This window comes from Gopherus evgoodei, chromosome 4 (genome assembly GCF_007399415.2).
Source record: "Gopherus evgoodei ecotype Sinaloan lineage chromosome 4, rGopEvg1_v1.p, whole genome shotgun sequence".
Lineage (NCBI taxonomy): Eukaryota > Metazoa > Chordata > Testudines > Testudinidae > Gopherus > Gopherus evgoodei.
In genome coordinates this window covers 125,604,439-125,631,824 of record NC_044325.1, presented here as the reverse complement: position 1 = coordinate 125,631,824, position 27,386 = coordinate 125,604,439, and the positions used below count along the sequence as shown (strand labels likewise).

Genomic DNA, 27,386 nt, shown 5'->3' with positions numbered 1-27,386 from the left:
ATTACTTCTCGTGTCTTGCTTACAATAGTCCTGCTAATACATCCCAGAATAATGTTCCCTTTTTTTCTGTTAAGTCATATTTAGCTTGTGATCCACTATGACCCCCCGAGATCTCTTTCTGCAGTGCTCCTTCCTAGGCAGTTATTTCCCATTCTGTATGTGTGCAACTGATTGTTCCTTCCTAAGTGAAGCACTTTGCATTTGTCCTTATTGAATTTCATCTTGTTTACTTCAGACCATTTCTCCAGTTTGTCCAGATCATTTTGATGTTTAATCTTATCCTCCAAAGCACTTGCAACCCCTCCCAGCTTGGTATCATCCACAGACGTTTTAAGTGCACTCACTATGCCATGGTCTAAATAATTGATGAAAATATTGCTGTAGCATCTCCCCAGGGCTTTATCTCCCCTCAACCAAGTCAGGCCCCGTGGCACCATGGGAGAGGTGGTATCCACTGCCTCCATCTCCCATCACCACTGGGAGGCCCATGGCACCATGGGAGTGGCCGTGTCTCCTGCCTCCATTTCCTATCAGCCACTGCCAGGCCCGGCCTAGACTCCCCATTTCCGGTGCAAGTCCGGAAGCAGAAGTTGCCATGAGGTGGTGCTGGAAAGGGTGGGGCTGGTGTCAGGAGAAAGCAGGAGGAGTAGGTGGGGCCCATGCTACCGCGGGGAGGTGCCGCCCTTACTGTGAATGGACCCCGCTGTTATGGGAGATGTCGTCTCCCTACCCTGCCATGCTCTGCACCTACCCCTACCCCTGCTTGTCACGGGATGTGCAGGCTCCAGCCTGTGGAGCTGCAGCAGGGACCTTTGGATGTGAGATTTAAATGGAGTTTTGGTGGCATTATTTTTTCATTTAAAAACAGAACAAAACAAACCTAATTTATCTCAAACCTACAAACAGGATTTTACAAACCATGAGTGTGGTTTAGGTCCTTAAAACCTTGCATAATTACACACAAATATTTACACACACAAATTCTTTTTTTGCCTAATATCCCTTGCACTGCTCTAATTATTTTTTTATAGTACTGTAATTGAACGCGGTCAAGTTAACTTCCAATAGAAACCCCATATATATATATATAGTGATTTTGATTACAAACATTTCTGTGGGGAAAATCACCAGCGAAATCATGCTGCCTGAGCATTGTGAGATTTTCCCAGGGCCCCCCAAGTTGCCTGAGGCCCCTGGGTATGGGCTTCCTGTGCGTTAATCTGCCACTGTAATGGCTGCAGGACTCAGGATTCTGCTTCCCAGCATGCCTGGAATGCCGGGAGGAGATGGAACACGCAGGGAGCTATCACTACAGCCAGTCAGAAGCCAGCGCTCGGAGACAAAGGGATTGGTTTACATTCGGTTGTTGGCTGTTGGTGGAGTGGAGCGGAGGGAGCCAATCAATAGCCAGTGCTCAGAGACAAAGGGGTTGGTTTACATTCGGTTGTTGGCTGTTGGTGGAGTGGAACGGAGGGAGACGCGTCACAGATTGGGAGGTGAACATTGACACTGAGACCGAAGACCCGGTAAGAATCCCGACGTTTGCTTGTTTTCCTTGTGAATTTCAAACCAGCCAAGGAGCACAGGGCAGCATCAGCTCCTAGAGAACAGATACTCAGCTCCCATTCTGCTGCGCAGGGGCTGGGAGAGAGCTGGTTGTGGGGGGTCGGGCCCCTTTTAAATGATGTGATTGTTGATGAGTTACTAGTCTAGTTGCTCCTGTTCTTTCCTTAGCCCCAGGCGTTTCTTTCCTCTGCCCAATAAGCTCCCTCACTTGTTGTGTTGTTACTGGAGATTGTGATAGATTTGTACCCTTGTGCCTGGACGACAATCCTAGTCTGTTATTGGGCACTAAACACTTCCCCAGGGCACAGCAGCCCTTGTGAGTCAGGCGCTAGGAGGGGCCCCCTGGGGTGGAGTCAGCAGGAGTCAAGAGAGTCCTGCACTTTGGATGGAAGAATCTCATGCACTGCTACAGGCTGGGGACCGACTGGCTAAGCATCAGTTCTGCAAAAAAGGACCTGGGGATTACAGTGGACAAGAAGCTGGATATGAGTCAGCAGTGTGCTCTTGTTGCCAAGAAGGCTAACAGCATATTGGGCTGCATTAGCAGGACCATTGTGGGTGGAAAAACAACATCGCTTGCCTCATAAGCTACGTCGTGCAGAACGCAATGTCATCCACAGCCTCAGAAACCACCCAGACATTATCATCAAAGAGGCTGATAAAGGACGTGCTGTTGTCATCATGGACAGGTCTGACTACCAAAAGGAGGCTGCCAGACAACTCTCCAACACCAATTTCTACAGGCCACTTCCCTCAGATCCCACTGAGGAATACACTAAGAAACTGCAGCATCTACTCAAGACACTCCCTACACTAACACCAGAACAAATCAACATACCCTTAGAGCCCCAACCAGGGTTATTCTATCTACTACCCAAGATCCACAAACCCAGAAATCCTGGATGCCCCATCATCTCGGGCATTGGCAATCTCACTGAAGAACTGTCTGGATATGTGGACTCTCTACTCAGACCATATGCCACTAGCACTCCCAGTTATCTCTGTGACACCACTGATTTCCTGAGGAAACTACAATGCATTGGTGACCTTCCAGAAAACACCATCCTAGCCACCATGGATGTAGAGGCTCTCTACACGAACATCCCACACACAGATGGAATACAAGCTGTCAGGAACAGTATCCCTGATGATGCCACAGCACAACTGGCTACTGAGCTCTGTGCCTTTATCCTCACACACAACTATTTCAAATTTGAGGACAATATATATCTCCAGATCAGTGGCACTGCTATGGGCACCTGCATGGCCCCACAATATGCCAATATTTTTATGGCTGACCTGGAACAACGCTTCCTCAGCTCTCGTCCACTCACACCCCTTCTCTACCTACGCTACATTGATGACATCTTCATCATCTGGACCCATGGGAAGGAGTCTCTGGAAAAATTCCACCACGATTTCAACAGCTTCCACCCCATCATCAACCTCAGCCTGGACCAATCTGCACGGGAAGTCTACTTCCTAGACACCACGGTGCAAATAAGTGATGGTCACATTACCACCACCCTACACAGAAAACCTATCAACCGCTATGCCTACCTTCATGCCTCCAGCTTCCATCCCGGGCACATCACACGATCCATTGTCTACAGCCAAGCACTGAGGTACAACCGCATCTGCTCTAACCCCTCAGACAGAGACCAACACCTACAAAATCTCCGCCAAGCATTCTCAAAACTACAATACCTGCATGAGGAAATAAGGAAACAGATCAACAGAGCCAGACATGTACCCAGAAGCCTCCTACTGCAAGACAAACCCAAGAAAGAAATCAACAGGACTCCACTGGCCATCACATACAGTCCCCAGCTAAAATCCATCCAACGCATCATCAGGGATCTACAACCCATCCTAGACAATGATCCCACACTTTCACAAGCCTTAGGTGGCAGGCCAGTCCTCGCCCACAGGCAACCTGCCCACCTGAAACATATTCTCACCAGTAACTGCACACTGCACCATAGTAACTCTAGCTCAGGAACCAGTCCATGCAACAAACCTCGATGCCAACTCTGCCCACATATCTACACCAGCGACACCATCACAGGACCTAAGCAGACCAGCCACACCATCACCGGTTCATTCACTTGCACATCCACCAATGTAATATACTCCATCATATGCCAGCAATGCCCCTCTGCTATGTACAAACTGGACAGTCGCTACGGAAAAAGATAAACGGACACAAATCAGATATTAGGAATGGCAATATACAAAAACCTGCAGGAGAACACTTCAGCTTCCCTGGCCACACTATAGCAGACCTTAAGGTGGCCATCCTACAGCAAAAAAACTTCAGGACCAGACTTCAAAGAGAAACTGCTGAGCTTCAGTTCATCTGCAAATTTGACACCATTAGCTCAGGATTAAACAAAGACTGTGAATGGCTTGCCAATTACAAAACCAGTTTCTCCTCCCTTGGTTTTCACGCCTCAACTGCTAGAACAGGGCCTCATCTTCCCTGATTGAACTACCTCATTGTCTCTAGCTTGCCTGCATATATATACCTGCCCCTGGAAATTTCCACTACATGCATCTGACGAAGTGGGTATTCATCCACGAAAGCTCATGCTCCAAAACGTCTGTTAGTCTATAAGGTGCCACAGGATATACACACACACACACACACACACACACACAGTATAAATTTTAAACACACAGTTTAATACTGTACACAGAAATGATGATTGTGAAGCTTGGTTGAGGTAGTGGAGTCAGAGGGTGGGATCTTTCCCAGGGAATACCTAACTGCACTCGGCTGAGCCCTCAAGTATTAACACATTGTTATTAATGCAGCCTCACACTCTATAAGGCAACATGAATGGGGTTCTAAGGTGCCACAAGGTCTCCTCATTGTTTTTGCTGATACAGACTAATACAGCTGCCCCTCTGAAACAGAATACAAAGTGTACAGTGCTTACTATACATGTACAGTGCTTACTATATATTATTATGTTTGACTACCAATATTTACACTGCAGAAAAGATTTAAAAAATAGTATTTTTCAATTCACCTCATACAAGTACTGTACTGCAATCTCTTTATCATGAAAGTGAAACTTACAAACATAGACACTTTTTGTTACATAACTGCACTCGTAAACGAACCAATGTAAAACTTTAGAGCCCACAAGTCCACTCAGTCTTACTCCTTGTTCAGCCAATCGCAATGATAAACAAGTCTGTTTACATTTGCAGGAGATAATGCTGCCCACTTCTCATGGAGAATATCGCTGAAAGTGAGAAGAGACATTTGCATGGTACTACGGTAGCTGGCGTTGCAAGGAATTTACATGCCAATTATGCTAAACATTTGTATGCCCCGTCAGGCTTCAACTTGTAGATCGTTTTTCTGTACAGTGCAAATATTTGTAATCCAACATAATAATTAGGGCTATCAATTAATTGTAGTTAATGCATGTGATTAACTCAAATCAAATTACTGCATTATATTTTGTAACAAGAATTAATCGCACATCAGGTCACCGTGCTCAGGGGGGCACCACTGTGTGCCTCGGGGCAAGGGATCCCATCCTCCCACCACGCTGCTCCACCGCTGCTCCCACCTCCTGGACTCCGCCCCCAAGGAGCTGCCCCTGTCCAAGCTGTCTGCCCATGGTCTGCTGCGCAGAGGGGGGGGTAGGAGTCGGGAACTGAGGTCGGAGTGTCCTCGATCTGGTAGCTGCTGAGTGGGGGTTGAGGAACAGGGGCACCTGTCTGCTGTTGCCAGTGGCTCAGGAGTGAAGCCTGGAAACCTGGGTTCTCTGCCTTCTCAGGACAGGGAGGGAGTGTGGCCTGGGGCTACATGAGGATGACGCCTGTCCAGACTGACTACAGGTCTCTGTCACTGACCCCATTGCTCTAAAGGGATAAGATTCCCTGGGGGTCCCTACACTGGGGGAGCTTTGGGAGCAGCCTGCATGGTGAGCCCTGCCAGTGTGTGCAGATCCCAGTCCAGGTGTCCCCCAGGGGGCATGGGATGAGAGAGTCACCCCAGCTAGGGGGCAGACAGGCCCATTGGTGAGAGGCTGTGTTGCCCCAGACTGACGGCTGCTCCCTGCTCAGTTCCAGGATGGATGTGCTGAGAAGGTATCTGAGGAGGAGGGCTCCACAGGTGGCCCCGGAGCCAGAGCCAGAGAGCTGCCCTTCCATCCCCATGGCATTGGAAGCAGGCTCCAGCCACCCCAGGAGATGGTCCTGCTCAGCCTTGCTCACCAGGAGGAAACCAGTCCCCAGGGCTGGTGCCGAGCGGAGAGAGACAACATCCAGGCCGAGATGGAGGTGGCCCAAGGTCAGTCTAGACAGGCAGGACTCAGCCCACGGGAGGAGTCAGGCAACGCAGTTCTGGGTTTGCTTCTGCTGGAAGGCCAGCCCTCAGTCCAGCTGCGTGGGCCAGCAGGAGGCATCCCCAGGGCAGGAGCTGGGGGATCACTGCCCCAGCAGCTCAACTGGTGCTGAAGGGGAGAGCAGACGCTCTCTGGAGGCTCCCTGCAACACGGAGGCTGAGTGCTTCTTCAGTGCAGGTGAGGAGACCCCCTGGGCATGGAGAGGAGCAAGGGGCCATTAACACCCAGTCACTCTGTCGCAGTCATTGGGGGGATCCCAGCCCAGGGGTCTGGCCTGAGCCACGTGAGCCCAATGACATCAGCGGCAGTTGCAGAGCCACCCCCTGCAGTGGGGCATGGGGGAGCTGCTGGGAAGTGGGTCCCTGATGCTTTGGGGCAACTCCCAGGGAGGATGGGACAGTGAAGGGCCCCATCTGCCATGGAGCCATAGGGCTGAGGGTCTGTGGGAGGGGCAGTGTGGGGATCTCTCTCCCATGGGGCCGTGGGGCTGAGGGCTCTGTGGGAGGGGCAGTGTGGGGATCTCTCTGCCTTTGGATGCTTACATGGGAGGGGGAAACATTAAATCTGCTCTCCCCATCCCTTCACACCCATGTCCTTCCTCTTCCCCCCTCCCCAGCAAGAGTCACCCTCTGCCCTTGTCTCTCTGATGCAGAGACCCCCACGGACCAGTCAGAGAAGGACCTTGCCCTTGAGGAAAAAGCAGAGGAGGAAGAAGACCCAGACACAGAAGGAGAGGAAGAGCTAGAGAAAGAGGAGGAGGAGGAGAAACAGGAAGAGCAAGTCCTGATCATTGAAAAAGAGGAGGAGGTGGAGGAGAAGTGATAAAAGAGAAGGAGAACATGACCACAGAGGAGGAGGAAGACCTGGACACAGAGGAGGAGGGGGAGGATGAAATATCTATAGAAGAGGACAAGGAGGAGGCTGAGAACCTGTCTGCAGAAGAGGAAGAGGAGGAGGAAGAGGAGGAGGAGAAAGTGTCTGCAGAAGAGGAAGAGGAGGAGAAGGAGGAGGAGGAGGAGAACCTGTCTGCAAAAGAGGAAGAAGAGGAGGAAGAGGAGGAGGAGAACGTGTCTGCAGAAGGGGAAGAAGAGGAGAAGGAGGAGGAGAACCTGTCTGCAGAAGAGGAAGAAAAGGAGGAGGAGGAGGAAGAAAATGTATCTGCAGAAGAATAGGAGGAGGAAGAGGGGAATGTGTCTGAAGAGGAGGAAGAGGAAAACCTGACTGCAGAAGAGGAAGAGGAGGAGAAAGAGGAGGAGAACCTGTCTGCAAAAGAGGAAGAAGAGGAGCAGGAGAACGTGTCTGCAGAAGAGGAAGAAGAGGAGAAGGAGGAAGAGAACCTGTCTGCAGAAGAGGAAGAAAAGGAGGAGGAGAAAGAGAATGTGTCTGCAGAAGAGGAAGAAGAGGAGGAGGAGGAAGAAAATGTGTCTGCAGAAGAGGAGGAGGAGGAAGAGGGGAATGTGTCTGAAGAGGAGGAAAAGGAAAACCTGACTGCAGAAGAGGAGAGGAGGAGGAGGAGGAGAATGTGTCTGCAGCAGAGGAAAGGAGGAGGAAGAGAACTTGTCAGCAGAAGAGAAGGAGGAGGACCTCTGCATAGAAGAGGAAGAGGACTTGACCACTGAGAAGGAGGAGGAAGAAGAAGGTAAAGGAAGAGGAAGAGAAGGACGTGGCCCTGGAGGAGGAACACCTAATCATGGAGCAAAAGGAAGGAGAGAAGGAGCTGGCTATGGAGCAGGAAGAGGAGCACCTGCCTGTGGAGAAAGAAGAAGAGGACCTGACCACAGGAGTGGAGCACCTGGCCATGGAGCAGGAGGAAGAGGAGAAGGACCTGGCCATGGAGAAGGACCAGGCCACAGAGGAGGACAAGGAGAATCTGCATCAGGAGGAGGAGAAGGAAGAGGACCTGGCAATGGAGGAGGACGAGGATGTGGCCATGCAGGAGAAGGAAGAGGAGGTACTGACTATGGAGGAAAAGGAAGTGGAGGAGGATTGGGAAGTGACCACAGAGAAGGAGCAGGAGGAAGAGGACCTGGTCACAGAGGAGGAGGATGCGGCCATGCAGGGGGAAGAAGAAAAGGTGGAGGACCTGGCCATGGAGGAGGAGGAGCAAGAGGACCTGGCCAGAGAGGAAGAGGAGAAGGAGGAAGAGGACCTGGCCACAGAGGTGATGGAGAAGGATGTGGCCATGCAGGGGGAAGAAGAAGAGAAGGTGGAGGACCTGGCCATGGAGGAGGAGAAGCAAGAGGACTTGGGCAGAGAGGAAGTCGAGAAGGGGGGAAAGGAGGAGGAGAACCTGGCTACAGAGAAGGAGCAGGAGGAAGAGGAACTGGTCACAAAGAGGAGGAGGAGGAGGATGTGGCCATGGAGGCAGAAGAAGAAGAGGCGGAAGAGGAGGAAGAGGACCTGGTCACAGAGGAGGAGGAGGAGAAGGATGTGGCCATGCAGGGGGAAGAAGAAGAGGCGGAAGAGGAGGTAGAGGACCTGACTATAGACTAGGAGGACCCAGGAATAGAGGAGGATGAGGATGTGCCAATGCAGGGGGAAGAAGAAGAGAAGGAGGTGGACCTAGAAATGGAGGAGTAGGAGCAAGAGGACCTGGCCAGAGAGGAAGATGATGAGAAGGAGGAGAACCTGGCCACAGAGAAGGAGCACGAGGAAGAGGACTTGGCCAGAGAGGAGGATGAGGAGGAAAAGGAGGAGGAGAACCTGGCCACAGAGAAGGAGAGGGAGGACCTGGCCAGAGAGAAGGAAGTGGAGGAGGGGGAGGATCTGGTCATGGGAATGGAGCACGTGGTCATGGAGAAGAAAGCAGAAGAGGACAACTTGGATGAGGAGGAGGATGAGGAGGGCAAAGCCAAGACCTACTCCACCTCCATGGCCAGTTCCCCTTTGGCCAGATGCATAATCCATTCCCATTGCCAGACTCTTGCCCGCGGTGATGATGAAGGAGCAGGAGAACCCCCGGGCTGCACAGTCGGGTGTCACGGGGACGTCTCTGGGAGCCATTGACAGAGTGTTCTGTTGAGGCCATTTTCCTTCTCTGACCCAGGGGTTCTCTGCTCACAGAATCTCAGCCGGGGAGGCCACCTTGCAGAATATGGCCCCGCAGTTTAGTGATGGGTTGCAGGTGTCACCAATCAGGTGTACAGCCGCCATAGCACCTGCATTGACCAGGGACCAAAACCTGCAGCCCTCACAGTCCAGGCTGCCACCAAGGATGGCAATGGGAGTGTATCCTGGGTAACTAGCTGCTGGGCCAGGGCATATAGAGAGGACTCAGAGATGCAGCAAACTAGTGGGCAGAGAAGTGAAGGATCTAAGGGAAAGAGGAGTGCAAGGACATCGGGGGAGCTGCTGCAGTCAAGGGACCGCAGCCGGAAAAGAGAAGCTAGGTGGGTTAGACACACAAAGTCCTGCAACTTGGCAGGGGTTAGACTAGATGAACCTTGCCAGAGGCAGCGAGTTATATGGGCCTGAGGTGCCTGGGCTCCAGCAAATTCAGGGCCCTGAGGGGCCCGGCTCCACTAATGTTCAGGGCAGGGTTTCTCCCCCAGCCCAACCTGCCACTCCCATGTGCCTCTCCCAGAGCATACCGCAGTCCTGCCTGCTGCCCCCATGTGCCTCCCCCGAGCGTCCCTGCCTGCTCCCTGCATCTCCACACTGTGCTCTCTCACTGGCCGCTGCCACTGTGGGCTACAGGGGAGCGGAGCTGGGGGCAGGCTGAGGTGGCTGCTGCACCTGCAGAGGTAGGAGGCACATGGCAGCCTCCCCTCCCCCATCAGGTGACTCCAAGTCGAATCTGAAGAGGGGGGCTTATCCTGGCTGGACCTCCTGAGCAGCAGCCTGCTGGGGCCTGGGTGAGTGTCTTGTCCCTGGGGGGAATCCTCCACTCTGGCTCCCCACCCCAGCCCCAGGGCAGCCTTCCTGCTGCACCTCAAACTCCTCATCTCTGGCCCAGCCCCACACCCTGCACTCCCTCCTGCACCCCAACGCCCTGTCCCAGCCCAGAGCCTGCACCCAGCACTCAAACCCCCCTCACACCCAGCCCCCCAAGCCCCCTTCTACACCCCAATCTCGTCCCAGCCCAGACCCTGCACCCAGCCCCCAAACCCCCTCCTGAACCCCAATGCCCTGTCCCAGCCCAGAGCCTGCACCCAGCACTCAAACCCCCTCTCACACTCAGACCCCCAAGCCCCCTCCTGCACCACAACCCCCTGTCCCAGCCCAGACCCTGCACCCAGCCCCCAAACCTCCTCCTGCACCCCAAACCCCTGTCCCATGCCAGACTCTGCACCTAGCACCCAAATTCTCTCCTGCACCCCAACCTCGTCCCAGCCCAGACTCTGCACCCAGCCCCCAACTCCCCTCCTGCACCTCAACCCCCTGTCCCAGCCCAGACCCTGCACCTAGCACCCAAACTCCCTCCCAGAGCTTGTACCGCATTCTGCACCCCAACCCCCTGTCCCCGCCCAGACCCTGCCCCCAGAACCCAAACTCCCTCCCAGAGCCTACACCCCAAACCCCCTTCTTCACCCAAACACCCTCCCTGGACCTTGCAGTCCCTTCTAACCCGATGGATCTATAATTCTTTGATTATAGCATCTGTCACCTAAAAAGAAGGGCTGGCATGTCTGGATTTCCTCCGCTTCCTCTGCAGTGAAGACAGAAGCAAGGAATTTATGTAGCTTTGCCTCAGTGGCCTGGTCTTCCTGGAATGCTCCTTTAGCACTGATCACCTAGTGGCTTTGCTGACCCTTTGGCAGACTTCCTGCATCCCATGTACTTAAACAAGCCTTTGCTGTTAGTTGCTGTGCCTTGGCTAGTTGCTCTTCACATTCGTTTTTGACCTCTGCCGTATACTTTTCATTTGACTTGCCAGAGTTTACGCTTCTTTGTTTTTTCCTCACTAGGATTTGACTTGCCAATTTTGAAAGGTGCCTTTTTAATGATCTTACAAAGGCTCTAGTGGCTGCACGAGCGCGAGCCTCTCCTAAACAAGGCCTGTCATTTTACTTGCACCTGGCAACTACTCCAGCAAGCACTGGAGCTGTTTTGCTGCAAAAAATAAGCTGGTCAGATGAGACCGATGGCCTATGGTTCCAAAACTCTCAGTGAGGTGGAGGCGAGGTTTTCAGCTTGCAAACGTGAGGTATTCGCCCTGGTATGGTCCCTAACACGCTGGGAGTATCTAACTGGCACAGCTCTCATTGTGGTGAGGACATGCCATACTCCAGTAAAATATGTCATCTCTGGAAGAATTAATGAGGTCTGGGTATCCTCGCCCCGGCTGGCGGGAAGGACTCTAAGTCTGGTCAGTCAGGATATTCATACTGAGAAGATTCCCCATACAGGAATCCTTCCTATGCTCCGATTACCACAGGAGATGAGCATTAATGTCCGTTGCCAGATCCTGATTTAGACATACTATCTCCATTCTTCTTAGCAACATCCTGGGAAGAAGTATCAGGAAAAGAGTTAACACTCTGGGCAGTTGATGGGAGTGCTTGTCAGCACGAAGGGCATCCTGTTGCAGGGTTTGCTGCAATCCAGGAGGGGATACAGTAAGTGGTGCAGGGTACGATGAGGCTGTTGTCAGCACAAGCTGCATAATTAATTGCGGTCCTGGCAGTATAGTCTGAGGTAGCACATGAGGAAAACATCTGTCTGTGTTCTGCATCTAGTTGAGTGGTTCAAGCCCTTGCTAGCTGCTTCCCATCTGGAAGAAAAGAGGAATGAACACCACAGATGGGAAATCTGTCAAATATGCCTCTTATTTAAACCATGCTTGGCAGTTGGCTTTATCAAGAGAGGGTCATACCTACCTGTTGAAAGTAAAAGCCCATACGAAGGGGGTTGGTTTTGGCCATGCGTGACAATCAGGCCAATCAGATAGCAAAAAAAGCTGGTAGGTTAGGATCAGCATATACATGGGATAAGACCCCCATTGCAGCTGCTGTAGTTAAGATGCCGGCTCCAGATGTGTCAGCAGGCCATGGCATCTTGACCCTGCAAAAACAGGATAAAAATCTCCAAGTCCTTTTAACAGCAGGGAAACATCAAGGATATGTAAGGACAAAAAGGGATTGATTATAGCAACATCACCAAACTGTGAATTACCTGTACTGGTTATGCCAGTAACTCTACGAAAAGAACTAATAACTTTAGCTCATGGCCAGGGACACTATGCTGCGTCCAAAACTTTGGAACGGGTGTCCAAAGTGGCGTGGTTACCTAACATAAAGGAGGAAATAATTAATCATATTAAACCATGTCTTTGGTGTGCAGAGAATAACATCGATACTAGGCCCATCAAGCGTCCCATGTATCACCATCAAGTAGCTCGCCTTCAAATTGATTTCACAGGGCCACTCCCTCGATCCAGGGAAATGGTTGTAAAGCAGGAAGAGTCTTTTCATTGCAAAACTTTCTGCTGCAGTAAGGTCAAGGTTAAATTTTCCCATAAATAGTTATAATTGTTTAGGGAGGTTTAAAATTAATGTTACAGCAGCAGAGTCTGGTAAATGGTCTGTGGTAGGTCTGTATGGAATAAGCGTATACCAATTTGTTTTGGTTCTTCCTTCTCCTATTCCTAGTTTAACTGGTCCTGTGGTAATTAGGGAAGAAGCGAATCAAACAGTTATTACACATCCCCAGTTTGCGATAAGGAATGTTTTAATCACCACTAGATCTCCAGAGTCCTCTATCCTGGGCCATTCGTTCTAACTGGTTCCAGGTATAGCCCATTTTTTTTGCTATCAGCCTGAAGGTCAAGTCGCCAGGTGTTTCTTGGATGGCCTCTTTTCCGCTTGCCTTGGGGGTTCCACCACAACCCCCTCTGTAATACTATGGTTGTACTTATTATTTGGGTTCAATGCAAATTTTTTGCCCTGTGACAACTTATTTATCAGATGGGTCATAATTAGGCAAAGCCACAGGTATCGGCAGTTACATCCTTTTAAAACAGGTGTAACACCGACAAGGAGGGGAAATGTTAATTTCAGTTTACATGTTTGCCAAATTATTCTGTATAAAAGTTAAAATAAGTTCTGTAAATCACAAGGCCATTTTGTTTTGGTAAAAGGACAAGGCGACCTCCATTGGGGGTCAGGTCAGGTTCTTGTTCCTCAGTACCTAGAAAAGGCGGGAAAGTGGGAAGAGCAGGAATCTGACCTTGCCCAGCAACAGCTCCCTACAGAGACCAATGCGGGGAGGGGCCAGGGGCACTGGCTCTTGAGCTTTTGAACTGTCAGAGGTGCAGATGGCTGCTCTCTCTCCTGGTGCGGTACAATCTTGGCACTGGCTATGGGCCTGCAATAGCTACTTACTAATTAAGTTGGGGTTGTTTGTTAATTGTTTTTGGAAAGCAAACTTGCATACACGGAGCTGGTCCGATTAGTTAAATCAATCTTGCACTCAGGACGACGCAAAGCGGGTTAGGGTGGGAGTTAAGATAGGGATACATATCTGTCCATTTCATCTGTCATCCACGGTCAGTGTTCACTACTGGCTTCTGTTTTCTGGATCCTGCATCCCTTTATCGTTGATGTCTGTAAAAGTAGAAGAACTTCTTGTAGTATAAGTGTATGTGTGTGCCTATGTGTTATTCCGAATCTCCAGACTCATTAATCCATTCCCCTTTCCATTCCTTCTTCTCCTCTTAGCAAATAAAGTGTTGTTGTTTTATTTGATAGTTTTGTGTGTGTGGAGTTCATTAAAGTCAGCTCTGATAGATGGCCTTAAAAGGGGGACTCAACGGGAGATAAACTGTAAGGCTCGTCGAGATCTTCAGATCAGATCAGCCTAGAGAGATAAAAATCCTTACACCTGTTGAACCTCATCAGATCTCTTTTGGCCCAGTCCTTCTTGAGAGTGGGAAGGGGCTGGGACAGCAGCTTAAAGCCACATCTCCCCAGGGCAGCACAGCACAGTGTGCAGCACAGGGGGCACATTTCAGTTAGTTTCACTTTGTGCAACTTAACCCTGGGAAATTCCTCCCACACAGGTGTCACTTGTGCCTCACCCCAGCAGCTGCGGGCACAAGGAGTGTTCGGGGGAGGGGGCATGGACAGGCTGGAGTGGGAGGGGGTGGAGCAGGGATAGAGGGGTGTGACCAGGATGAAGCTGCAATTCAGTTTTATACAGGGCCACCCGGGGGGCGGGGGAGAAAGAGTGGCAATTTGCCCTAGGCCCCAGGTCCCGCAGGGGCCCCTACAAGAGTTTTCCAGGGCCCCTGGAGTGGAGTCCTTCACTCGCTCCTGGAGCCCTGGAAACCTCTTGCGGAGCCCGGGCTCCCGGAGCTTCTTCTGCTCCTGGTCTTCGCCGATGGGGGGCCCTTCCACTCTGGGGCGAAAGGATCCCCCGCCAGTGAATTACTGCTGAATCGAGACCCGCTGGCGACGTGCAGCCTGGTCTTCAGTGGTAATTCGGTGGCGGGGGGCCCTTCCATTCCGGGACCCGCCGCTGAAGTGCCCCAGAGACCCGCGATGGGGGCCCCTCACCACTGAATTACTGCTGAAGACCCAGCTGCACTTTGGCAGTGGGTCCCGCTTCGGCGGTAATTCGGCTGCGGGGGGTCCTCGCTGTGGGTCTCCGGGGCACTTCGGTGGTAGGTCCCGGAGTGGAAGGGCCCCTGCCTCCAAATTACCACTGAAGCGGGGGCCCACCGCCGCCAAAGACCCCAGGCCCCTGGATTCCTCTGGGTGGCCCTGGTTTTATACCCTGGCAAAGCCCCTAACTCCATTAAACCGGGTGCAGCACATTACTCAGCTGAGCTGCAACTTCTGTATTAACCATGTAGTTAAAATGCTGCAGCGTCGTACCCAGGGAACTAGCTGCATCTGCAGCAGCATCTCTGCTCAGCCCAGCTTCCCCAGCAAAGCTGAATTCCCTCCTTCTCCCAGATTTGGCTGCTTTCCCGACTCCTGCTCCAGTCCTCTCTAGCTGCTCCCAGCTCCCCTCCTGCAGTGGAATGGACACGTGGCCTGAGAGCCCTGGACACTGGAGTTCTCTGTTCATCCCACACCATGTACCCTGCAGAAGCACTAGTGCAGGCTCCCCTCACCTGCTTCCCTTGACCATTGGGTTGCAGGCCCCAGCTGGGGAGAGGAGCTCATTCTCCATGGACCAATGAGTCCCTGGTCTCTCTGCTGGGACTCACAGACAGGGAGAAAATCGGTTCAGGCCTTGCTGGGTGTGGTTGTGTGTCACGGGGTCCCCTACCCCTCTAGGGCCCAGGCCGAGATCCCAGCACATTCCACGCCAGCCCCTGACTCGCCATCAGATGGACTTTCAGCCTCTGTCTCTGTGGTGGGGGGAGGCATTAGGTCATTGCCCTGGGGGAGCTGCTGGGCGAGGGATGTGATTTATCTGCTCATAGACCCAATGGGCTGTCAGGATGGTTCTGTACTGGAATAAATTGCCTAGGGAGGTTGTGGAATCTCCATGATTGGAGATTTTTAAGAGCAGGTTAGACAAACACCTGTCAGAGATAATCTATATAGTATTTACTCTTGCCTTGAGTGCAGGCGACTCGATGACCTCTTGGGATCCCTTCCAGTCCTGTGATTCTATGATTGGATGATCCAAAGGTCTCTTCTCGCCTTAACGTCTACAATCGTCTGCAAAACTAAGTGTGGCACATTGAGCAGCCTCTGAAGATTTCATGTGTCGCCTGCTTGATCTCCAGAATTAACACTGAGTGAGTGGGGGTGGGGGTGTGACAGAGCGGGAGCAGCTCAAACATGCAAAGGGGCTGGCCAGGGCAGTGACATCACTGTAGCCTTTTGCAGGACCTCAGCTGATTGGTCAAAGGCGGTTGGGAGGCGGTGACCTCACAGAGAGCCTATGACAACGGGCAGGTAAAGAGGCTGCAGGGTGGGGAAATGGCTTTGCTGCAGGGAGTCTCCTTCTCAAGTTCTCCCCTTGAGGACTGTGAGAGAATACAGGGTCATGCCTGTGAGCACGAGAAGGAGCCTCCTTGGGATTTTCCCCTTTCCCATTGCTAATTGAGCGAGAAGATAGACGTTCTGTGGGGCAGGTATGAGCCCCAGAGAGGTCTGGTACTGGCAGAGAAAAACTTAGTTCTCACTTTTTGGTTGGGTACAGCAAAGTCAGATACTTTATTTTCTCTTTGCAATTGTATAGAGGGAGGGAGTGCCCTAGGACACAGGGTTGCCTCAGTCCTAGGCAGGTCTCTCTCCAGGTAAACAATTATAGCAGCATTTGTACTTTTTGTTACATACAATAATAAGCAACAGCTGCATTTGGTTTATACATAGGCCATCCTGATATCTCATTTTTCTCACTTCTATTTCGATGCCAGTCTACGTTCCTCATTATTGACACAAGGTCGCAACAACTTCTCACACAGTTCTTTCCCACTTGCCTCACACAATCCTCGTTTCTACAAATCTCGTGTTAGTAGGGTTACAGCTAGCCTGACTCTTGCTAACAGAGACTGACATGCATTAAGTTCCCCTCCAAATCCCTGTCAGTTCTTTCTCTACTTTCACACTCTTCCCTTTTGTACTTCTACTACAACAAATATTTTCAAACCTCTATTTGCATTAAGCCATGGATTTCAGATTCTAGGTCAGATGTTTCAACCTTACGGGTTTTGATTGGATGTAATGACAATGCATGATTAGCATGGACATGAAAGGTATTACTATTAGTACGTCCTTTACAACAACAACAACATAATCCTAAAATAACTAATAGCAATACAAGCAATAACATTCCCATAGCAATAATATGATGGGGTTGTTGGACAGTTTTAGTCACAAAGTACAATACATCATACTTAGTACATAAAGTAGACTCTCTACAAGCTGTAGGAAAGGCATTCTTTTCAACTTGATATATATATTTTGAAGCATATGAATTTGCCCATGTATTTCAGAGATTCTTTGGATCTCTGGTAACACTGAAAGCACATTTTGAAATTGATCAGGTATTAAGCTGGTCCAATTAAAGGGCATCTGGAACCTAGGGCTACGTACAAAATTCTATCTGCAGGCCAGTAAACAATATGATTGCCTGCAGTGGGGAGATTAAACTATATATCTTGCAATGTGGTGGTTTTAACATACACACAGCTATCATTAACTTGAAAAAGTAAGTGTCCTGTCAGGATCATTCCTTGTGCCATACTCTCCCAGCAAATGTTGTTGTGAATAGTGACAACTTCCCCTGGCTTCAGTTTACGGATACACTGAAGCTGTGGGGGTTCCAACAGCCAAAATGTACATTGACTCCCTAACCCCATCCAAATGTCAGATGTAATCCCAGGAGCACTGAGTAAAAATCGATTGGGCATATCAGATAGTCTAATCTCCCAGATGTCATGGTGAATCATCCAGTCCCACATGCATCTTCCCCATGGACCCGGCAGGATTAGGTATGTGGGAGCCCACACCCCCCTAACCGGTCCAAATGCTTGGAAGGAGCAGTGTGAATTTCCACACTTCCACCCAGAAAGTCTCCAAGTATGTCTCCATGGCCACAGATCAGATGGTACTCCTGATGTGTCTATAAGGGCAGTGGGCCAAGCCTGGTGCTCAATATCACTCTGAATGGCCTCAGCTGGTCATTCAGGAAATCCTGAATTTCTGAACATGCTAGATCCCACTGCAATGCCTTCCCAACCTCAGTGATATTCAATACCATCTCTGTCAACAACTTCTGGGTCATAGAACTAAGGGCGCATATGACACGTAACTCACCAACTCCAGCCTGTACTTGGATTAGCTGAGCTCCAGAAATAAGCCTAGTGGCCTTTTCTAGTTGGCCCAATTTCTCATCATGTTCTTGGTTCTTAAAATATTCTGAACTGCTGCTGCACTATTGGCCCCATCCCATAGGGATCTGGTCAAGTCCCTCTTCTTCCAGAGGAAATAACCTAGGCCCTCTGTTGTGCTAATCTAATGGCAGCCCCTTGTGAGCAATTTGGGTATGCAGAGGTGAGCTGAAAACTGGAGAAGGGCACTGTAACCTTAACAGTCCCTAGTGTAATATTAATCACAGTCCAGTGATATCCTAATACATCTTTCTTTGGTGTAGTACTATATCGCATCTGTTATTTAACTATCCTCAGGAACTTTCAAGGGGCATTAACATTAATAGCATAGGAGGGGGTGTATTGCAATAAGGTACAGGTTACATTATAAGTCACTGGAATAATTTCTATATAGGTAAAATTTTCAGTGGCAGAACAAACTCTTTGGGCATTCATTTGATTATTCATGAACTGGGTGACGAAATAATGATAAGGGCCTCTTCCATGTAACACATTGCAAACTCTAGGAACAACCATCATATCTACTTTACTATGGAAGCCATCAATTTCAATTACAGATTCTTGGGGTTCATTTGTAGTGATATCATAGATTTCTATTTCCACTCATCCATTTATTCTCCACTCAATTATTTGCTTATATGGGATATCCGGAACTTTAAAAATATTTTTTTCCAAACAATCATTAAATAAATCACTCAAGTGTGAAGGCCTTGGTCACTGGTTTCATCAAATATATGGCATTGTCTGTATTTGGATATATTACAGGGGTAATGGAGGACATGGCAGGGGCAGTGGCAACAAGGTGTCTTTGGTACTTGTCATTTAAAATCCAATTGGGGGGGCAATACATGCTGAAGAATTTATCCAAAACACACAGCACAGTCTGTAGAATAAACCCCAGCATCCAATCAATACCACATTCCCAAGCATGGGTCCCACAAATTTCTTCCTGCCAGTGTATAATTCTTTGTTTCTTCACCAGGGTCAGTTCTTAATGTCCTTTCTAGTCAGGAAGTCCTGGACTTTGGCAATTTTGGTGGAGCGAGTGTTCCTTCTTTTTTCCCAAAACAGTCGTGGTTCAGCATCCTACAGGGGAGAGGTTACCAGCACATCACCCTGTAATGGCTTTGCTTCTTCTAGAAAAATCCAAAGGCACAGTAGGTCTGTCAGTGGACAAGGGAGAGGTTACTAGCACTTCACTTTGTCCTTTTTCCCTGCTGTCCAGAAGGCACAGCAGAGCTAGAAGGAGAACTAGGCCAATCACCAGTAGGAGAAGCCTCCCTAGGTGGAGTGGTCTTTTTGCAGTGAGAATCATGGGTCCAGGCAGGTAGTCCTTGGCACTTCATGGCAGTTTTGGTGGTTAACAGGACTTGGAAAGGGCCTTTCCAGCGTGGAGCCAGAACAGTCTTTCGCTGATGGACCTTTACATAGATCCAGGCTCCTGGTTCCAAGGAGTGGCAGGGCTGCTAGGGTCTTTGGGCAGCGCTTCTTTACCGGTGAGAAAAGAAACCTAACACATTTCATTAATGCCTGGCAGTGTTTTGCAGATCTCATAGCTGCTTAGGCACATTCAAGCCCCCCCTTTTCTTGGTTGTCAGCTAAGTCTTAGCTGTGAGTAGTGTCCTTGAATGGGGCCAATGTCTTATCTTTAGACTGAGCACACTAGCTATTTTTTTCTCGCAGTTAATTCGTTCTGTTCTTTTTCCTTCTCCCCTTCTTGGCTTCTTTTAACCTACAAAGGAAACTTCCACTCTTCACTCATACACCTTTTTCCAACGATGAACACATAAACATTGCCATTATACAGTACATTAGTCTTATTATTCAATGTATGCCACATATACCCTTCCACTAAAATAACTTTAATACAGAGCTTTGGAGCAACAAGCCAGGACAAGCACATCCACTTCGAGGAGTCCACTCAGTACAACCTCTGGTGTCCAATAGCTTCCCACCCTCCCCAGCTCTCTGGCTAGAAATCTGAGGTAGCCAGAAGGATCCCATGTGCAATATGAGGAGTGAGTTAACTTTTCATGTCCTGGCTTTCAAGGACTGTTGGTATGCAAATTTTAATAATAATTTTTCCAATTAAAAGATCTGGCCAATTAAGTTTCTTTTTCTTACTTAAGAAAATGTATTAGACTTTAGTATATCGCATTCTCCTGATTTATCCAAACACTTTGTATTCCATGTTGAATAAAACAAGTATCTGCTTTTTTTTTTATTTAACCCTTCTGTTTGATTTTAAACTAGACTATACTATGAAAATACTAAACACAACAATTCTGGCTATGAGAGAAACACCACAAGACAGGACATATGTCATAAACAGATAGTTAAGGGTTAATGTCTCTTTTACCTGTAAAGGGTGAGAAGCCCAGTAAACCTGGCTGACACCTGACCAGAGGACCAATAGAGGGACAAGATATTTTCAAATCTTGGTGGAGAGAAGTTTTTGTTTGTGTTCTTTGTGTTGTTGTTGTTCGCTCTCGGGACTGAGAGGGACGGGACATCAGTCCAGGCTCTCCAAATCTTTCAAAATCAGTCTCTCATGTTTCAAACTTGTAAGTAATTAGCCAGGCAAGGCGTGTTAGTCTTATGTTTGTTTTCTCAACTTGGAAATGTTTCTTTTTGCTGGAAGGATTTTTACCTCTGTTTGCTATAACTTTGAGCCTAAGGTGTGGGGGGGGGGTGGCGGTCCCTCTGGTCTATAGGAATCTGATTACCCTGTAAGCATTTTCCATCCTGATTTTACAGAGATACTTTTTACCTTTTCTTTCTTTAATTAAAAGCTTTCTTTTTAAGAACCTGATTGATTTTTCCTTGTTTTAAGATCCAAGGGGATTGAATCTGGACTCATCAGGAATTGGTGGGGGGAAAGAGGGGAATGGTTAATTCCTCCTTGTTTTAAGATCCAAGGGGTTTGGATCTGTGTTCACCAGGGAAGTGGTGAAGCCTCTCAAGGCAACCCAGGGAGGGGAAAGTTTTAGGGGGACAGAAAGTGCCCCAGACACTAATATTCTAAGTGGTGGCAGTGTTACCAGATCTAACCTAGTAATTAAGTTTAGAAGGGTCCATGCAGGTCCCCCACATCTGTACTCTAAAGTTCAGAGTGGGGAAAAAAACATTGAAGACAGAGAACACAGAACATAATTCCTCTTGTGCCAGTAAATTCATGGTATGCTGAATGCTGTTCAGTTGGCATCAGTTTTCTCTGATTATCTGAAAGACAGAAAAAACAGAGGTCTACCCTTCTGGGCAGTCAGTCATTGCTTAAAAGATGCAAATATCCTTGTTGATTTCAGGCAAAACAGGAAATTTACCCCATATTTTCATGTATTTGTTTCATAGGCAGCCCAGGTTTCAGTGGCTTTTCTACCTTATCAGTTAGATAATTTGCACTAATAAAGTTGCTTTCAGGCTTGCTTCTGGATCCAAAGTTATTCATAGCTTAAAGATTCTTACCTTAAAAGGGACATAATTAACTTTTCCAGAATTTTGATTGCCTTTCACTTTTAACTCCTGCTTTCAAACACTGAAAGTAAACATCACTACTTATAGTGGCCCCTTAGAGCCTAATAGGGTTTTAATTACATAGCACTGTATACATTTCTTTAGCTAATTTGACTAAATTGTTCATAGCCAAATAATTGCAATCAAATAATTTATTGCCTGGATTTATTTACAAACATTTCAAAGACACCAAGAACCTTCCTCTTTAGCATTTTTACAAAGTTCAACTGCTGTTCCCTCCAGCAACTACAGAGTTAACTTCTCACTTCTTCCTTAAATCACTTGCTTGTCTCCCAACAGCCACTTTTCTCAACTCAAATCACCATTTCAAGTATTGTCCTGGGTATTTGAAATCCCCATGCTTATACTCACTTACTCCTTCCTTCCACTATGCCCTCAACATTTTCCAACCTGGTTTCCAATCGCTCTATCTGTTGCCTGCCTGCTTGGGCCCGATCCTGCTTTCCTCGCTGAACTGTCCCTTCCACGGCACTGGCTTTGTTCCACTACCAGTTTAGCTAGGAGGATGGGCTTCTCAACTAGCCCCCACCCTTCCTGGTCTCTTCCCTTAAACATTCTTACTCACAAGGCTACCTGAGTCCTTCCCCGTGAGGCTTGCCACCTGGGCAAAACGCATGGTCCACTGGCGTTTAACTATTCAGTTTCCTCTTGTGGCAAACACATTGCTGTTATGGCGTATGCTGAGCAAATATGGTTAAATTTTGACAAGTCCCTGAAGGACCTGTACTTGCTTAGCCAGTGCTTCCTTTTCTGCCTGGAAGTCCTGTCTCAAGGCCTGCAACTTGCTGTGGGCGTAGGTTTGAGTTGCTGCCTGGATCATGATCTATGCTCTTAATTGCTCAATTCTAGTTATCAAGTACACATCTCTTCCCTTTTCTCCAACTTCTCTATTACCTAGTCCTGCTACGACTGGGGGTAGATCCACCTGCCACCCTTCCCGGTCAACTGGGGTGGAGAGAGGAATGCTAAACCCCTCTCCAGTTCTCAGACTTACTGCGGCTGAGAGTGGGCACACCTTTAATCATGCAATCCTCAACATATAACACCAACAGTACCAAGCAAAGCAAACTTAAAATAACAAGGGTAAAACAAATAGATGGTGTAAATTCTGCAGGGCTCCCCCCTTCTCAATTGCTCACCAGACTGTGACAAATTTCTGTTACCAATCTATCCCTCGTGTCAGGTGATCAGGTTGACACTACAGGATCGTTGGGAGAAGATAAAGAAAACACACCATATAACTAAATTTTAAAACTTCATTAATAAAATAATAAAACAACAGAGAGTGTTGGGAATGCTCCCACATCACTCAGGGAAAACATTAATGCCCCAAGCCCTAAGCCATTTTCATACTCACAGACCTATGTCCAGACTGGCCACATCTGTGTATAATGTTCAGAGAAGGGGCAGAGGCGGACGAGAGATTATCCTGTACACAGCTTATCCAGAATTTCCAACATACCTCCGCTCTTTGGAGGGCTCGGTGAGGATGCAGGGGGAATGTAGGGGGATCCTCCCCTGAAGCTCGCTGCTGCCTGTGGGGAGAGGGCTCAGGGAATCCTTCTCTCTGGCCCTTGCCTCAGGGCAGCCTGTCTGCCCCCCAAACTCCTCATCCCCTGCCTTGACCTACCCCAGCCTGCACCCCCAGCCAGAGCCCTCACCGCCCTGTCAAAGTTCCTTCCCCACTCTGAACTCTGGGGTACAGATGTGGGGACCTGCATGAAAGACCTCTAAGCTTATTTCTACCAGCTCAGGTTAAAACTTCGCCAAGGCACAGCTTCTTTGCCCTTGGATGGTACGCTGCCACCGCCAAGTGTTTTAACAAAGAATGAGGGAAAGGACCACTTGGAGTTCCTATTCCCCCCAGAAATGTGCCCAAGCCCTTACACCCCCTTTCCTATGGAGGCTTGAGAAGAATATCTTAACCAATTGGTTACAAAGTGATCAAAGACCCCAAACCCTGGGGCTTAGGACAATGGAAAAATCAGTCAGGCTCTTAAAAGAAGGATTTTATTTCAAAACAAAAAGATAAATATTAGCTCTGTAAAATCAGGATGGAAGATAACTTTACAGGGTAACAAAAGATTCAGAAACACAGCAGAACTTCCTCTAGGCTTAGTTTCAAAGTTATAAAAAACAGGAATAAACCTCCCTTCAGCCAAGGAAAAATTTACAAGCAAAACCAAAAGAGAATCTAACATGCCTTTTACTTACAATATTTGTAATTTGAGAGACTTTTTAGGGCAGTATATAGGAGAATAAGATTTCTGACCTGATGCCTCTCTGCTTCCCAAGAGAAACCACAAACAAAACCTCTCTCCATCCCCCCACATCCCCCCCACCCCGATCTGAAAGTATCTTTTGTCCCCATTGGTTCTTTTGGTCAGATGCCAAACAGGTTATTTGAGCTTCTTAACCTCTTACAGGTAAGGAGGAATTCTAGGCTACCCTTAGCTGTATGGTTATGACACCCTCACACCCCAACCCGCTGACCTAGCACTGAGATCCTTCCCACATCCCAAACCCTTCATCCACAGCCCTCACCCCTGCACCCCAGCCTTCTGCCTGAGCCCCTCCCACACCCCAAACCTCACAGCACCAGCCCCACCCGAGTCCTCACATTTTTACATTCTTTAAAAAATATATACAGTAACTCTCTGCTTAACATTGTAGTAAGGACCAATAGAGGACAGCTCCAAGCAGTCATATTTACATTTGGTGTATTGAAAGGGTTAACTTTTCAAACAGCTCTCTCCTTCTTGAGGTGGCAACTGCCTCCTCTCCTGACTTGGCCCTCCAGCCCAGTCAGTTTTAAACTTCTCCCCTTCCAGGGTCGTCTAGAACTCAAAGCTAAGGAATCAACAACCAACAAGGGCTAGTAGGTGTGAGGAGGAAATGCCTCTTGTGATGAAGTAGGGGGGTTTCTTGGTTTTTCCATGTTTTCCAATGGACTGCGTGCAGAGGGAGTGGGACTCAGTGTCGCTGGGTGTTACTGGTTTAACAAGCTGAGGGGAGAGGGAGTTTGTTGTTACAGAGGACCGGAGAGGGAACTTGGGATCCCAGCTGATGGCCTGGAGGATGGATACCCCAGCGACTGGTGACCTGGTGACCCGGAGATGCAGCTCAGGAGTCACAGCTGGTTCTGGCCAGTGGGAGGACGATGGGCTGCAAAGAGAGGACCCTGGTGACCAACCAGCCGGTTCCAGCCAGAGGGAGCCAGAGGAGGGCTGAGAGGAGAGGAGGTCCAGGCCACCCTGTTTACGATCCTGTTTACCTGGAAAGAAGTCAATAGACAGAGGCTGGACTTGGGTCTGGGGATATCAGATGCCCAGCTGGGAAGCAGGGGGGCTCTGGGCTGGAGAGGGGGAGCAGGCAGAGCCCACCGGGATGCAGGGGGACTAAGATGTGCTGTGCTGTGCTGAGGGAGGCCAGACGTGAGGCCCTGAGAGTTCCCTGCGCTGTGTTCAACCCTCAATAAACTCTCCTGTTTTACGCTGGCTGCGAGTTGCTCCGGTCTAGAGAAGAGGGTTGCATCAACCTCTTTGGGGGTGGAGGCCCTGGGGGATCCAAAGCAAGTGGACTCCTTGAGAAACAGGTGTGCTAAGACCTAGAGAGATGCAGCTCCAGGAGGTGGAGGGGCCTGACCCCAAGAGAGGGTGGACCTCGGAGAAGGGCTGTCACACTGGAAGGGGCATCCCCCACGGACCACACGGGACCACGAGTAGGCACAATCTGTGAGTCCGTGACACCTCCCTCTCTGGGTATAACAGATGCATGTCCTCTCCTCCCTCAGGGAGGGACCTTCAGGCAGTTGCTGAGGGACAGAGCCAGCCTTCCCTCAGGACCTGCCAGATAAAGGACCTTCCTCTTGCCAGGTCTGCCCACAAGTGAGCTGTTCTGCTCCCTCTGAAATCCGCCCTCCTGTCTGTGCTTACCCTGCAGCTGTTCTGGGGTGGGGCTGGCTGAGGCCAGAGCAGCTCCTTAGCCCCTTGTTCCCAGGGTGAGATTTGTATTCCTCATCACAAGTACAAACAGAGGGGAAACAACCATGAAGGTACAGCTTTCCATACTGTTAACGGCTAACAAGCCTAGCAGGTCTGAGGGTCTATTTTTGCAAGTCTAGCTTCTTGTTCTATTGGGTACTTTTATCTAATTCTTCAGATGTATTACTTGAGTAGCAAATTATTATCCCAACTAGCAGTAACAATATGAATTTTGAATCCTTAATGTTATCCTGGTTTCTCTTTAACTCCTTGGAAGGTGGTTTTAGATGATGCTTCATGCATCAAACATTCTTTTGCCCTGTGTCATCCTGGCATCTCTGATGCCGGGTTTTGGAGGAGGGTTAGAGAGAATCCATTCTGCCGGAATAGGGGCTGCAACCTGGCAGATTCTAGATAAATGTGTGCCAGGGTTTCCCTTGCACCACAGAAAGGGCAGGAGTCCAGGATAGGAGTAAACAGCGTGAAGTACACGCCCATGCTCACGGCCCTGTGAAGGAGCCACCAACTGATATCTCCGGAGGGCCTGGGAACCAGGGTGGAGTATAGGTTGGTCCACTGGAACTTCTCACCCTCGGGAGGTGGCAGGAGTTCCTGCCCCTCTGTGTCAGGGTGGGATGCGAGGGTGAGAAAGCGAAGGGAGTGGAGCACGAGCATGTACAGTTGTTTCCTTGGCATGGTCTGGAACTGAACAGACTGCAAATCGTGCAGCTGGTTCACGGTGCAAGTGCGGGTGAGGGGCGGGCAGATGGTCAGGTCCACAGGGCAGGGCCCGATGAAAATGTCTGGAGTGTCTGGGGTGGAGGGTGGGTGGGACGTGCCCTTTCGTAGGACCCTTCCTGGCAGATGCTGTGCTTTCATTCCTGGACACTGCCAGGAGGCCCAGCTTCCATCTCTTGCAGCTTGGCTGTTCCATCCCCTTCTGTGAACCTAAACTGCCTTTAAAGGACTATCCAAGCCCCTCCCAGGTCTGCTCCCTTTGGGGGTCTCTCTCCTGGCTGAGCACAGGCTGTCCTTATGTCACCCAACAGGCCTGGATCCTACTTACATGCCGCTCCCTTCTCACGTGAGCCCTGCATTTACTCCCTTCACCTGGGGATAGGTTCAGTTGAGCTGCAACCCCTTTCATGGCCATCTCACCCTGGGACAGCCTGAAACAGGAGAAAGGTGCTGAAGACACAATGGAAGAGGAAATCCTTTGGATGGGATTTAAATGATTCCAAAGGAAAGTGAAAGTGAGAAAATGTCCAGCATTACCCTCCTAGCAAAAGAAAAAGTTGAAGGTCTGAAAAGACCTTATGTCCATCTTCTGTATAACACAGGACCTAGAACGTCACCGAGTGATTCCTCCAGAAAACCTATGGCATGTGACTGAGCCAGAGCACATCTTCTGGAAAGACATTTACATGCATTCGAGCCAATTGGTAAGAAAAAAATCTTTCTTCTGCAGTGATGTGAAGTTAAAGAACATGGAGAAGAAGAAAACCTCTACTTGAGTTGTTACTGGAGCTGAAGCAGAGAGGCCAGGATAAACGTGGCTAGGGTCCAGGACTGACTATCGGCAGATCTGCCGTTCTCTATTCCTGGCTTTTTGACCATGAACGAATCTCTTTGCTTCTGTGTCCCTCAGTTTCCAGAACTATAAAATAAAGCTAATCAAGGTTCTGTTTTTTTTCTCTCCTATTTTGCAAGGCGGGAAACTTATATACATTTGGGGCTTATCTACATGACCAGTCTAGCGTGTCTTTGTAAGCTCATGACCCCGACCTCTTGTTCAGAACCTATGGATAACACAGGCTCCTAAGTTTATTCTGTGCTGAGCCCCTATGTACCAGCTGGGCTGGACGGCCTTTTCTCGCTAGGCTGTGTGGAGCAGGTTCTGGTTATTAGGGATATGAAGGGATATGAAGAGGCTCTCAAGGACTAATTCTTGAAAATATATATCAGTGAACTGCCACACAATATAAAATCACTGCCGCTAACATTGATGGGTTATCAAATACTAGCAGAGTGGTAATTAATGCTGAGGACAGGGCAGTGACACAGAGCAATCGAATCCGTTGATAAGCTGGCCCCAGTGAAAGAAAACAAGTTTGAAAAGAACCAAATGGAAGGTCCTCTACC

At 49.1% G+C, this 27,386-nt stretch overlaps 2 protein-coding genes across 5 annotated transcripts in view; one reads left to right on the top strand and one right to left on the bottom strand.

The window, feature by feature from the left end:
- The window catches only part of LOC115650666 (zinc finger protein 501-like), a 1,041,190-nt gene that overhangs the window by 848,790 nt on the left and 165,014 nt on the right, over positions 1-27,386 (top strand). The gene's annotated exons all lie outside the window — the stretch shown is intronic.
- LOC115650675 overlaps positions 19,293-27,386 on the bottom strand; it is a 41,343-nt gene continuing 33,249 nt past the window's right edge. For 2 of the 4 annotated variants that reach the window (XR_004000152.1, XR_004000158.1), the window contains one exon: positions 22,576-22,796. The gene's annotated coding sequence lies outside the window, so the exon portion shown is untranslated. Of the gene's footprint in view, positions 19,460-20,787; positions 20,950-22,575; positions 22,797-27,386 lie in introns of those variants that run through there. The other 2 variants (XR_004000153.1, XR_004000156.1) reach the window with 2 other exon arrangements.